This window comes from Carassius auratus, unplaced genomic scaffold, assembly GCF_003368295.1.
Source record: "Carassius auratus strain Wakin unplaced genomic scaffold, ASM336829v1 scaf_tig00031684, whole genome shotgun sequence".
In the NCBI taxonomy this organism is placed as follows: Eukaryota; Metazoa; Chordata; class Actinopteri; order Cypriniformes; family Cyprinidae; genus Carassius; species Carassius auratus.
Genome location: NW_020525943.1, coordinates 1 through 13,146, shown reverse-complemented (window position 1 = coordinate 13,146; position 13,146 = coordinate 1). Strand labels below are relative to the sequence as shown.

The window sequence follows — 13,146 nt, the reverse complement described above, 5'->3', positions numbered from 1 at the left end:
CCTTATGCTATATCTCATGAATCCATAAAATACCTCTTTTGGTACATCCTTTGTTTCAAACTCACCCAATACAGATTCTGTTTCTACTTTTTCCATTCCCCTTGTCATTCTTACTGCACTTTTGACTGACCTATTCTTCATTCTCAGGTTCTCCACCAACTCTTTCATATTCACAGTAAGTGGAATTCCATATATCACTCCCTTACTTCCTCCAATTCTTTTCTCCCCCAATCTTACTACTTTTACTATTTTTATTTTTCCAATACCAATCATCTTCTTTGCTTTTTCCACCTGTACTTCATTATTACATCCTACAAGTAGATTTCCATCTCCCAAAATCCTTGCATACTTCACTTCTCCTACCTTTTCTTTTAATATTTTAGTTAACTTAAGTGGATCAATTCTTTTAACTCCTCCTTCTCCCTCAAATCGTACCACTACATTAAACAATCTTATTTTGGGTTCCTTCCCTTCATCTTCCTCACTTTCCGTCCCATTTGAATTAACACATCCTTTTTTCTTTCTTTTGCGGCTAGCCTCCTTCTTATCCCCACACCTTCTCCCTACCTCCTCCCATTCACTTTCCCTCCTCTCATCACTACCATTCCCTTCTACTTCGCTATAATCCATACAATCCACTTGTTTCCCTGCCATCCTTAGCTTAACTTATTAGTTTAATGGTCAACCAGAAGTTGTGAGACAGCACCGCTACCGGACCTATACAGGCCGTCGGCCGATGCTATCCCACACCACTTCCTAATCGACTCACCAACCAACAAGATCACACTTCGTATTCCAGCCAGCACAAAATCTTGTATCCTCAGGTCTTAGATCCAGAATCGCTTCAACAGAATAATCACCACGATCCCAAACACACTCCCAGTCGAATCGGCCGCGTTGGAAATCGTCACTTCCGCCCAAAACGTGAAAAACTGTGGGTGGAGCAGAGATTTTTGAGTGCAAGGCCCTGTCCCAAATGGCACACTCCGGACTTGTGAACTTCCTCAGAGTCTACACTTTGGTGACGTCATGTAGTGCATACCTATAGGGACCTAGGCGCAAGTCCACCAGGGCACATTTGGGACAGACTCGATTGTCACGCCGAAAATTAAATTTCGACTTGCCACCACCTCCTGGTGGTTTAATATCACATTTAAAAGTATCATTGCATTTTTCCAACATTTCATATTTGTATGTCAAAAAGTAAAACATTAATCAAATAACATTATTTATGCACTTGGACAGATTAGAACTTCAGAGCATTTATAAACATGCTCTATTCTATTAATTAACTCCTTTTGAGTATTAATGCACGTTTCAGATTGTCATATGACAGTCTTGCGGCAAATCGACTTTAATGAGGTAGTGAAATAAGACGTTATCAGGAACACATTGATAAATTCATAATATGCTTGAAGAATACACTGCTGACTGCTGGAAATCATTCCGATGGAGAAGTTGTCTAAGAGTTTAAATGGCAAAATCTTTTAAGTGTACTGCAATATTAGCTGAGCTACTTACGTGACAACTCATCTCTGTGTAACCATAAGCATTTCCTGAACGTTTGCAAGAACAGTTGAGAGCAATGTCTCGATCTTCTGTGTGCCATCCAGAAACACTGTACAAAGGGCAAAGACCTCACTCAACCAATTCACAACAATAGAAGTGATTTAAGTCACTGTGCTTATTGCGTGTTAAAATATTACAGTACCAATGTCATTCACAGTTTCTTCTATCACTTTTTTGTTTTTCAAGTACAAGTGCCAGGCATATCCATCAAAGTAACCAGGTGGATCCGGATATGGCACATAGACTCGTGAGCTATTGATTAGAGATAGGGAAAGGGTGACTCAGTCAAAACATTAATATTAATTAATCAAACAGCCCAGCTAATAACCAAATCGCCCAGCTTGCCGTAGGCTTTGCTCAGGGAGTGACTGGCAAACCCCCTGCTGCCCGTCTCTACTGGCATACACCTGGTCCTCCATTCATTCCTCCGACGGTCCTCCACCAGTTCTTGGTATTTCTACCTCTTTCTCTCTTGAGCCTCCTCCATTCTCTCCTCCCAGGGCAATGTCAGCTCCAACAAGATCAGTTGTTTGCAGGTGTTTCTATTTTGACCCATGTGCATTGTAATTAAACAAAATGAATGCAAGCAAATACTGAATTTAAATCAAGTTTAAAATTGTGCTAAACAAGGCATAAAAAAAACATTTGAAGCTGAATTTAAAAGTTGGCAACCCTGTGTAATGGCATAACTGATGCTGAATGTCCTTTAAAATGCACAGCCACAATGTGTTACAAATTAATAATAATAATAATAATAATAATAATAATAATAATAATAATAATAATAATAATAATTCTTAGTTAAAAAGAAACAGCTTCCAAGAGAAAATCGTGCAAATGTTTTCGTGCAATTAACTTGCAAAAACAGAATATGAGCCAATGTCTTATTTTGGCCAGTGGGTGGCAATAGCAGTCTTTCCAGTTCTCGTAGCCGGACACCACAGATGAAGCCGAACTGTGAAGGATTGGCTGCTGGAGCTCTGTTTTGGTTTTTGGATTTACGTGTGTCTACTCGTCTGCTGGCGTTTTTTTTTAATATAATAAAACGCTAAATAAAACAATCTAATATAACGATAAATAAAACCATCTCTCCCTCCATTAGACTAATATAGAATTGGTAGATGATTTGAATGCTACGGCTCCAAACACGATGGTGTATCATTGTTGTGCATATAACTGTAAAAACACTGCGAGGAACAAGAGTCTCTCATTCCACAAGTAAGTGCAAAGATTCACTTTATATTATGTTAAACGTGGCTGACTGATTAAAGCCATGTTCTCGTATTTTGTCTTATTATCAGATTTCCGCTGAAAGACCCCAACTTGCTGAAAAAGTGGCTTAACAATTTAAGATGGAAAGACTGGAAACCTGCTCCAAACAGTAAAATCTGCTCCATCCACTTTGAAAAGAAGTGTTTGATTGAAGATGGGAAAGAGAGCAAGACTTCATTCATGGGCTGTGCCGACCCTCTTTTCCTTCCCAAATCGATATCTAGAGAGAAAGGCGAGTGAACGTTGACATGATGATAGGAGTTTACTTGTTTAAATACTATATACTGTAACTGTTTTTAAATATATGTGTTTTTTTCGCCAGTATTTTTTGTCACTGCTAAATCTCAGGCTTTTCTCCATTTTAAATCATAAAAGTATAAATAAACATTAGTTTAAACTAAAGAAGATTTAGACTAAGTTTTGTTTAGTTATATTATGACAGATAACCACAATTCAGTGCTGAAACTGCTTGAAATTTTGTGTCAGTTACCCATTTAAACGTAATGTTTTAAAAAAACTTTATTGCCTACAGGTTAAAATCAATCCTAGAAGGCAAAAAGAGCTTTGGTGAGTTACAGAAACTGTTTTATATGCATTTTGTGATTCTGAAATATGTCTTTGGATTGCACACAGAATGGTGTATTTACACAGATAATAAGAAATGCACTTAGAGATAAATTACACTTTCAGAAGTAATTTATTATAAAATGAATTTTTTTTATGCGTAATTATAAATCTGAAATAGAAAACAGTACATAATAAGATCTAATACAGAGTTTAAGGCTACACTGATGCTGCCTTATCAAAAACAGTTTCATTTGTTTGCTGTTTCGAACCTCTCAAATATCTGGAGACACCTTCTGGCCAAAATGGAGTGAATGAAACAAAACAGTCCAAACATGCAAAAAGGCAACAATCCAGTTGTAAATGTTTTATTTAAAGCGTAATCTATTAAATGTAATATTGTAAATCTAAAAAGTTAATCAAATATTATTAATTATGAAAAGTTTTTTTGGGCTTATTGTATGTGTTCTGTGGAGGGCTTGACAAATCATGCAACCTTAGACAATTAACTAATACTGTTGCTTTTCATTTTCTAAATGTGGCATTAAAATTTATTTTTCCTGGTCATTTGTAATTGAAGGAATTGTTGCTGACTCAAACTCATCTGGTCAAGCAGCACCTGACACAACAGCAGAAACTTCGCAGAAGTCTAACTCAGAAAAACCTGAGGACAGAACTACAGAGAGTTTACAGCCGAACACATCCAAAGGTAGTTCTAGCCAGATGAGAACAGACCCAAAGAGCGTTTCCACACAGCAACTGACAGAAACCGGAAAAAAGGTCTGCAAACAGCGTCTGAAGGAGAGCCTCCATCAGATACATGCTACTCTGTACTGGTTATATTCAAATTTTAATTGTTATTATTTCTTAATGTCTGCTTTTTCAGTCAACCGTGGACCATCCTGGGTGATTGAAGCTCTCGACAGAAGCATGGACCATACCCAGTTTCTTTCACAGTGGATATTGTTTGCCCGATGTAATTAACCTTTTTATTTTTATTTTTCATTCCTAGACTCTTAAAAACAAAGGAGCTTGAAAGGATAGCGATGCCATAGAGGAATCCTTTTTGGTTCCACAATGAACCATTCAGTCATAGGTTCTTTAAAGAACCATCTTTTTTACCTTTTTATAATCTGAAGAACCTTCTTTCACCACTAACAACCTTTTGTGACCCAGAAAGGTTCTTCAGATGTTAAATGCTCTTTATGGAACCATTTAGACAAAAAAAGTTCTTCTATTGCATCGTGAAGCACCTTTATTGTTAAGAGCGTATGCACCACAATGTGGTTCACTAATAAACTGTTATTTTCCTTCAGAACATCCACTGGGCTGGAGATGATGAATTAAATATTGTAAGTGACTATGATGCACTGTTGAATAACAGAGAGTCCTAAATATACATTTCCTAATAGAGAACTATGAAAGTGGTGTTCATCAACACCTAATTCTCTTATTCAGATGCCGCATGTGGCTTATGGAGTTTTAGGACAAATGAAGCCCATATCATCGAGGTAAGGCCTCTTCTGATTCACATCCGAACTGTGATAAACTGTTGTCACTAGGTATCTGTATTACGTTATTAAGATCCTGTCTACTGCACCAGACTGTTTAGGATTGAGAGCAGTTTTTGTAGACACTTGATGATTTTTCTTCCAAGTTTTAACAAACATTCTAATATCTATGAGAATGCTGAAATCCACACCACGACTATAATGGTGAAACAAAGAGGAATTATATCGTTAGAATAACTAAAACATTGACATCAAAATCTATTTAAATGAGCAGGTCACACAAGGTAGCATGCACTTATATAATATAATTTCATCATCTCTTGCTGTGGATGCCACTATAGTTATCGTTACAGTTAGGCCTTTACAGATAACAGCACAGAATTTGAGTATTTGAAGCTGTTGCACTGCGTTTCCTCAGGTTAAAGAGAGGTGGAATGGCTCGGGCTGGATGTTAGAGGCCCGTTCTCTCCCACAGTAGACCAGCACACGCACATCATGACCCTGACTGACTACCATTCCAAATGGGTGGAAGCTTTCCCTCTGACTCAGAATCTCAGTCAGGATGTGGCCACGTGTCTCGCTGAAGTCATCCATCAGCAGGGATATCCTCTCGGAATTCTCTCCCGGCTTCCCAAGCGGATCCTCATGGAAGTAAGAGACACATACACCTTTCCAAACATTTGGGGTCAGTGAGATAAAAATAAATAAAAATACTGATCCTTTTATTTTGCAGGAACTTGTTAAAATGATCAAAAGTGACACGAGAGACATTTAGAATTTATGAAAGATTTCTGTTTTAAATAAATGCTATACTTAAACTTTCTATTCATCAAAAAAATTTAAAAATGTAAAACACCGTTTTCACAAAAAGATTAGGCAACACAACTGTTTCCTCAATGATAATAAGAAAAAAGTTGGCATGAAATCAGCATTTTAGAATGATCAGATTTTGAAGCTTGAAACTGGAGTCATGGTCATGGAATGGAATAATTGACATTTTAAAATGTTTTCAAATAGAAATCAGTTATTTGTAGTAAAATGTCACAATATTACTGTATTTACTGTATTTTTTGTAATGGTGAGCATAATAGTTTTAAATTCAGTACCTATAAAAAAAAAAATCATACCAACCATAAACGTTTGACCAGTAGTGTATGTAGGAAAATAGTTAATAATTTCTTTGGAAAAACAGCTGGGTTTTCATATCATGGATTAATGGTTGACATTTTTCTTCTCGCTCTCTTCAGGTTAACCGTGAGTTGAAGAAACGCCTGAGGTTGAATTCAAGCGCTTTAGTCATACATCACCGGCAAACTGGTTACATGGACTTGGTCACCGAATCACTTCTTAATGAGTACGACATCTTCAGGCATTTATTGCTCAATTTATCTCGGCCGACAATGAATTATTCTGAATTTAAGAACTTATTCAGTACATGATGTTACACGATTTAATGCTAATATTTACTTCTTAACTGAGATGAAATTTGACTGTTTAATGATCAGTTACATTTTTAAATCATGTGAATAAGAAAATCTGTATTGTGGAAATATATTGTTTCAACATGTCCAGCATTGCTTCATGTATATTTCAGGATGCTGGATGAGCTGGTGAAGAAGCACGGCAGCATCTGGCATATCCTCCTCCTGCTGCCACTCTGCGCCTCTGCTGCACCCAATCACCCCACGACCAAAGAGAAACCCTTCACCCGCATGTGTGCCAGTGACCCGCCGTTCTCATCCGCACCCAGAGAACTCCCTGTAAGTCACCGTCTCCCTCACACTTTACATTCTTTCATACGAATGTACTAAGCTATCATCGATGATTGTAATCAGGGTTGGGGAGTAACAGAATATATGTAAATTTAAAGGATAGTTCACCCAAAAATGATAATTCTGCCATGAATTACTCACCTTCATGTCGTTCTAAACCTGTACGACCTCTGTTCATCTTCAGAACACAAATTGAAGATATTTTTGATGCATCCTGAGAGCTCTCTGACCCTCCATGGACAGCAAGGGTACTACCACAATCAAGGTCCAGAAACGTAGCAAGGACGTCGGTGAAATATAGTTAATGTGACATCAGCGTTCAACCATAATATCATGAAGCTACGAGAATACTTTTTGTTACACAAAGAAAACAAAAATAAGACTTTATTCAACAATGTGTCTCCTCTGCATCACCCTAGTGCCATTGCGGAGATTATCCAGTGAATGTAAATGGTGTATACGATTGACCCCTGATGTCCCATGGATAATTTTAACAATATCCTTGCTATGTTTCTGGACCTTGATTGTGGTAATTCACATTTCTGTCTATGGAGGGTCAGAGAACTTTCAGATTCCATCAACGATATCTTAATTTGTGTTCTGAAGATGAATGAAGATCTTACGGTGTAGAACGACATGAATGAGACATTAATGACTGAATTTTCATTTTTAGGTGGAACTATCCCTTTTATTACATATTTCAAATACCAAAAAAAAAATCAATAACTGTATTCAATTACATTTACAAATTACTTTTTAAAGGGGTCATATGATGCGATTTCAAGTTTTACTTTCTCTTTGGAGTGTTACAAGCTGTTCATGAATAGATAGATCCCTAAAGTTGCAAAGACTAAAGTTTTAAACCAAAGAGATATTCTTATAAAAAGTTAAGACTCATCCACGCCCTCCTAAAACGCTTTGTTTAAACACGCCCCCACGTCTACATCACTGTGTGGGAAGATTTGCATAACGCTGCAACAAATGTTCATGCAAAGAAAGAAGGTGTAACTTTTGATTCTCGCGGTACTGTCAGCACCATATTGTGGAGAAGCGGTTTTGTTGTGAAAGTGAAAATAATTCATTTGTCTTTCAAAAAAGGACACAACTAGAAACCGCTTCTCCACAACATGGTGCTGACCAGAACGCGAGAATCAAAAAGTTACACCTTCTCTTTGCATGATACATTGTCAGCTTATGCAAATCTTCCCACACAGTAATGTAGACGTTGGGGCGTGTTTAAACGAAGCGTTTTAGGAGGGCGTGGATGAGTCTTAACTTTTATAAAGAATATCTCTTTGGGTTTGAGACTTTAGTCTTTTGCAACTTTAGGGATCTAAATCTATTCATGAACAGCTTGTAACACTCCAAAGAGAAAGTAAAACTTGAAATCGCCATCATATGACCCCTTTTAAAAAGTAATTTGTAAATGTAATGGAATAACAGTTATTGATTTTTTTTTGGTATTTGAAATATGTAATAAAAGGGATAGTTCACCTAAAAATGAAAATTCAGTCATTAATGTCTCACCCTCATGTCGTTCTACACCCGTAAGATCTTCATTCATTTTCAGAACACAAATTAAGATATCGTTGATGGATATCTGAGGTTTCTCTGACCCCCCATAGACAGAAATGTAATTACCACAATCAAGGTCCAGAAACATAGCAAGGAATTGTTAAAATGATCCATGGGACATCAGGGGTCAATCGTATACACCATTTACATTCACTGGATACTTCTCGCAATGGCACTAGGGTGATGCAGAGGAGACACATTGTTGAATAAAGTCTTATTTTTGTTTTCTTTGTGTACAAAAAGTATTCTCGTAGCTTCGTGATATTATGGATGAACCGCTGATGTCACATTAATTATTTCACGACGTCCTTGCTACGTTTCTGGACCTTGATTGTGGTAGTACCCTTGCTGGTCCATGGAGGGTCAGAAAGCTCTCAGGATGCATCAAAAATATCTTCATTTGTGTTCTGAAGATGAACAGAGGTCGTACAGGTTTAGTACGACATGAAGGTGAGTAATTCATGGCAGAATATATCATTTTTGGTGTGAACTTATCCTTTAAATTTTACATATATTTTTGTTACTCCCCAACCCTGATTACAAATCATCGAATGATAGCTTAGTACATTCGTATGAAAGAATGTAAAGTGTGAGGGAGACGGTGACTTACAGGGAGTTCTCTGGGTGCGGAGGAGAACGGCGGGTCACTGGCACACATGCGGGTGAAGGGTTTCTCTTTGGTCGTGGGTGTGATTGGTGCAGCAGAGGCGCAGAGTGGCAGCAGGGAGGAGGATATGCCAGATGCTGCCGTGCTTCTTCACCAGCTCATCCAGCATCCTGAAATATACATGAAGCAATGCTAGACATGTTGAAACAATATATTTCCGCAATACAGATTTTCTTATTCACATGATTTAAAATGTTAACTGATCATTAAACAGTCAAATTTCATCTCAGTTAAGAAGTAAATATTAGCATTAAATCGTGTAACATCACATACTGAATAAAGTTCTTAAAATTCAGAATAATTCATTGTCGCCGAGAGTAAATTGAGCAATAAATGCCTGAAGATGTCGTACTCATTAAGAGTGATTCGGTGACCAAGTCCATGTAACCAGTTTGCCGGTGATGTATGACTAAAGCGCTTGAATTTCAACCTCAGGCGTTTCTTCAACTCACGGTTAACCTGAAGAGAGCGAGAAGAAAAATGTCAACCATTAATCCATATATGAAACCCAGCTGTTTTTGCAAAGAAAATTATCAGCTTTCCAGGGGAATTCCTACATATCACTACTGTTCAAAAGTTTTATGTGGTATGATTTTTTTTTTTTATAGGTACTGAATTTAAAGTCTATTATGTTCAGAATTACAAAAAATACAGTAAATACAGTTAATATTGTGAAATTTTACTACAAATAACTGATTTTCTATTTGAATAAATTTTAAAATGTCAATTATTCCAGTGACGGCCAAACTGAATTTTCGCATGATTACTCCAGTTTTCAGCTTCACAATCTTTAAGAAAATCATTCTAAAATGCTGATTTCTGCTCAAGACTTTTTTCTTATTATCATTGAGGAAATCAGTTGTGTTGCCTAATATTTTTGTGAAAACCTGTGATAGCTTTTAATTTTTTTTTTTGGATGAATAGAAAGTTTAAGTATAGCATTTATTTTAAAACAGAAATCTTTCATAAATTCTAAATGTCTTGTGTGACTTTTGATCATTTTTAACAAGTTCTTGCAAAATAAAAGGATCAGTATTTTTATTTATTTTATCTTACTGACCCAAATGTTTGGAAAGGTGTATGTGTCTTCTTACTTCATGAGGATCCGCTTGGGAAGCCGGAGAGAATTCCGAGAGGGTATCCCTGCTGATGGATGACTTCAGCGAGACACGTGGCCACATCCTGACTGAGATTCTGAGTCAGAGGGAAAGCTTCCACCCATTTGGAATGGTAGTCAGTCAGGGTCATGATGTGCGTGTGCTGGTCTTACTGTGGGAGAGAACGGGCTCTAACATCCAGCCCGAGCCATTCCCACCTCTCTTTAACCTGAGGGAACGCAGTGCAACAGCTTCAAATACTTCAAATCTGTGCTGTTATCTGTAAAGGCCTAACTGTAACGATAACTATAGTGGCATCCACAGCAAGAAATGAGAAATTATATTAATATAAGTGCATGCTACCTTGTGTGCTCCTGCTCATTTAAATAGACTTGATGTCAATGTTTTAGTTACTCCAACGATTATAATTCCTCTTTGTTTTCACCATTATAGTCGTGGTGTGGATTTCAGAATTCTCATAGAATTAGAATGTTTGTTAAAACTTGGAAGAAAGTGCAGAAAAATCAAGTGTTCTACCAAAAACTGCTCTCAATCCTAAACAGTCTGGTGCAGTAGACAGGATCTTAATAACGTAATAACAGATACCTAGTGACAACAGTTGTATCACAGTTCGGATGTGAATCAGAAGAGGCCTTACCTCGATGATATGGGCTTCATTTGTCCTAAAACTCCATAAGCCACATGCGCAATCTGAATAAGAGAATTAGGTGTTGATGAACACCACTTCATAGTTCTCTATTAGGAAATGTATATTTAGGACTCTCTGTTATTCAACAGTGCATCATAGTCACTTACAATATTTAATTCATCATCTCCAGCCCAGTGGATGTTCTGAAGGAAAAATAACAGTTTATTAGTGAACCACATTGTGGGTGCATACGCTCTTAACAATAAAGGTGCTTCACGATGCAATAGAAGAACCTTTTTTGTCTAAATGTTCCATAAAGAGCATTTTAACATCTGAAGAACCTTTCTGTGTCACAAAAGGTTGTTAGTGGTGAAAGAAGTTGTTCAGATTATAAAAGGTAAAAAAGAGATGGTTCTTTAAAGAACCTATGACTGAATGGTTCATTGTGGAACCAAAAAGGATTCCTCTATGGCATCGCTATCCTTCAAGCTCCTTTGTTTTTAAGAGTCTAGGAATGAAAAAATAAAAATAAAAAGGTTAATTACATCGGGCAAACAATATCCACTGTGAAAGAAAAACTGGGTATGGTCATGCTTCTGTCGAGAGCTTCATCACCCAGGATGGTCCACGGTTGACTGAAAAAGCAGACATTAAGAAATAATAACAATTAAAATTGAATATAACCAGTACAGAGTAGCATGTATCTGATGGAGGCTCTCCTTCAGACGCTGTTGCAGACCTTTTTTCCGGTTCTGTCAGTTGCTGTGTGGAAACGCTCTTTGGGTCTGTTCTCATCTGGCTAGAACTACCTTTGGATGTGTTCGGCTGTAAACTCTCTGTAGTTCTGTCCTCAGGTTTTCTGAGTTAGACTTCTGCGAAGTTTCTGCTGTTGTGTCAGGTGCTGCTTGACCAGATGAGTTTGAGTCAGCAACAATTCCCTTCAATTACAAATGACCAGGAAAAATAAATTTTTAATGCCACATTTAGAAAATGAAAAGCAACAGTATTAGTTAATTGTCTAAGGTTGCATGATTTGTCAAGCCCTCCACAGAACACATACAATAAGCCCAAAAAACTTTTCATAATTAATAATATTTGATTAACTTTTTAGATTTACAATATTACATTAATAGATACGCTTTTAAATAAAACATTTACAACTGGATTGTGTTGCCTTTTTGCATGTTTGGACTGTTTTTTCATTCACTCCATTTTGGCCAGAAGGTGTCTCCAGATATTTGAGAGGTTCGAAACAGCAAACAAATGAAACTGTTTTTGATAAGGCAGCATCAGTGTAGCCTTTAAACTCTGTATTAGATCTTATTATGTACTGTTTTCTATTTCAGATTTATATAATTACGCATATAAAAAAAATTCATTTATAATAAATTACTTCTGAAAGTGTAATTTTATCTCTAAGTGCATTTCTTATTATCTGTGTAAATGATACACCATTCTGTGTGCAATCCAAAGACATATTTCAGAATCACAAAATGCATATAAAACAGTTTCTGTAACTCACCAAAGCCTTTTGCTTTCTAGGATTGATTTTAACCTGTAGGCAATAAAGTTTTTTTAAAAACATTACGTTTAAATGGGTTAACTGACACAAAATTTCAAGCAGTTTCAGCACTGAATTTGGTTATCTGTCATAATATAACTAAACAAAACTTAGTCTAAATCTTCTTTAGTTTAAACTAATGTTTTATTTATACTTTTATGATTTAAAATGAGAGAAAAGCCTGAGATTAGCAGTGACAAAAAATACTGGCGAAAAAACACATTATATTTAAAAACAGTTACAGTATATAGTATTTAAACAAGTAAACTCCTATCATCATGTCAACGTTCACTCGCCTTTCTCTCTAGATATCGATTTGGGAAGGAAAAGAGGGTCGGCACAGCCCATGAATGAAGTCTTGCTCTCTTCCCATCTTCAATCAAACACTTCTTTTCAAAGTGGATGGAGCAGATTTTACTTTGGAGCAGGTTTCCAGTCTTTCCATCTTAAATTGTTAAGCCACTTTTCAGCAAGTTGGGGTCTTTCAGCGGAAATCTGATAATAAGACAAATACGAGAACATGGCTTTAATCAGGTCAGCCACGTTTAACATAATATAAAGTGAATCTTTGCACTTACTTGTGGAATGAGAGACTCTTGTTCCTCGCAGTGTTTTTACAGTTATATGCACAACAATGATACACCATCGTGTTTGGAGCCGTAGCATTCAAATCATCTACCAATTCTATATTAGTCTAATGGAGAGGAGATGGTTTTATTTATCGTTATATTAGATTGTTTATTTAGCGTTTTATATATTTAAAAAAAAACGCCAGCAGACGAGTAGACACACGTAAATCAAAAACCAAAACAGAGCTCCAGCAGCCAATCCTTCACAGTTCGGCTTCATCTGTGGTGTCCGGCTACGAGAACTGGAAAGACTGCTATTGCCACCCACTGGCCAAAATAA

At 36.8% G+C, this 13,146-nt stretch overlaps 2 pseudogenes; one reads left to right on the top strand and one right to left on the bottom strand.

Moving 5' to 3' along the window:
- The first annotated feature begins 2,479 nt into the window (after positions 1–2,479).
- On the top strand, positions 2,480–7,318 carry LOC113080580 (uncharacterized; annotated as a pseudogene).
- A 1,072-nt stretch (positions 7,319–8,390) lies between these two features.
- On the bottom strand, positions 8,391–12,940 carry LOC113080579 (uncharacterized; annotated as a pseudogene).
- Positions 12,941–13,146: the final 206 nt, after the last annotated feature.